The sequence below is a fragment of the Amblyomma maculatum genome, chromosome 5, assembly GCF_055883805.1.
Source record: "Amblyomma maculatum isolate TAMU_Amacu chromosome 5, ASM5588380v1, whole genome shotgun sequence".
Lineage (NCBI taxonomy): Eukaryota > Metazoa > Arthropoda > Arachnida > Ixodida > Ixodidae > Amblyomma > Amblyomma maculatum.
The window spans coordinates 36,767,396-36,769,345 of NC_139348.1; the positions used below are offsets into that span (position 1 = coordinate 36,767,396).

Consider the following 1,950-nt stretch of genomic DNA (forward strand, 5'->3'; position numbering starts at 1 on the left):
ATAGCTATGATATTCCAATTTTTTAAGGAAGGAATGCGGGACGTCCTCTTCACTTTGTAACATTTTCGAAGGGTGTGAGCGGTTATCCAGTGAATAATGGTATGTATAAAAGCGTCGCAAGGATATGTGGACTCATTGCTCGTATAATATGACACTATATATTGCCTTTTTGTAAAAATCTTGCTGTGCGCAGTAAGAAGAAAAGATATGACCCGGACGTGATTTGAACACGCAACCTTCTGATCTGGAGTCAGACGCGCTACCGTTGCGCCACCGGGTCTTTTTCTTTCTATTGCCAAATTTTTAATCATATTTTACACGTTAAGAACATAACTCTACAAATACGCAACATGGGTTAAAAACAACGCGATTTCGGGCTACGTGATCGATTAAAAATCAGGCATGTGCAGCAACAATTCCATTCTCGGAAGCCACTCAGGCACTTGGTCTTGTGTCTTGAAAACATTAGTAATCAAAACGGCTTCTCGAAAATACTGCTGTATTTTCTTCGCATCAGTGTCTGCATGCTTGAAAGCCATTCTGGATCGCCAGGTACTGTGCAGGCCCAATAACATGATCATGTCCTGCGGTAGCCCATCATCATCATCATCATCAATTGGTAAAAATCGAATTCCGAATGCATCCACGGGTAGGTCCTTTTTAATCATTCGTTGTAGAATATCCCAGAAAAAAGGGCATTCCAGCAGTCTAAGAAAACGCGTTCGATAGTTTCGGGCTGCGACATATGAAGCAGTGATTTCCCCAAGGTACAAAAAAAAAAGAACCTTAATTTCTAAATAAGACTTAACACCACCATCATAACGCTCAAAGTAACTTTCTGTCCCATCAGCTCGCGGTTGTCGTTCGCCTCTACCAACTACTCAGTTATCTGCCTTTTTCTTCTTGATATCGGCGAAATTGAGAGACTGGCCCATGTAATTCTCGCTACAAAAGGGGGCAGTGGCTTATCTCGGCTACGGCAGGATACACCTAGCGAGATATACCTTCCTCTGCTTTCGACATTGAGCTTGTATTAATTAGCAATGAAGAGACATCGATGTACACATCATTTCTTTTATTTCATACACATAAAAGGACGACCCGATTATCGGTATAGTAACACGCGTCCACAGTCCTTCGCACACGCTGCACATGTGTCCAAACGTATTGCTCACGAAGTCTGCTTCAAATGTTCGAGTCGCGGATGAACTTTCTGAGAGTCGAATTGCATGATTAGTTACACGAAGAGATTTTGCATCCTCTTCTGTGCTCTCATCGGTTCCCCTTGATCTTCCGAAGGCTCCATCTGAGCTGCTGTGCGCCTATTACGCTCTACATCCTAGCGTCCGCACATGGCGAGATGTTCTCTCTGTTCAGGCGTCTCTGCTGCTCGCTTGGCCTTTCTGTATTCATTTATTCTCTGCTGAATGGCCAATTGGCTGGCGACAACTACTGTGTCCGAAGAACTGAGCCCCTCCTAGCCCATACCGCTGCTGAGCAACGGCCCGACTCTCTTTGTACATGCGTAACGACTGTGCTGCGGCCGCCCTGTCTCGGCTCCGTTTATACACGTAGCAGCGTATGCGCAGTTACGCGCATGGTTACCACGTGTCATCCGCGTGGCTTCGCGTGCGGCAGCGGCGGCCGCACCCGGCAGCGAGGCTCTGCTGCCACGCCCCTCGCACCTGCCCCTCCTCTCCCCGGCGCATTCCACACAATCCAGAGCGTTTCCACAGAGAAATGCTCCACTGGTAGACGAATGAAGCTCTCGCTAAAAAAAATTTGCCGCGGTTCAGCCATGCTCGTTCTAGTCAACTGGAGCAAGCTCAGTAGGCCTCACGCCTGTATACATCAGCAGGACGTTCGTTCAGCGTCACTCTTGCGACACAGTATATGGACATCGACGGGACATGCAGCGCATCATTCATAGCTTGGATTATGAAAGCCGAA

The 1,950-nt window shown here is 47.2% G+C and overlaps 1 non-coding gene across 1 annotated transcript; it reads right to left on the reverse strand.

Moving 5' to 3' along the window:
- Positions 1–208: 208 nt before the first annotated feature.
- Positions 209–280, reverse strand: TRNAW-CCA (transfer RNA tryptophan (anticodon CCA)). The gene has a single exon. It is a non-coding gene; the product is annotated as a tRNA-Trp (tRNA).
- Positions 281–1,950: the final 1,670 nt, after the last annotated feature.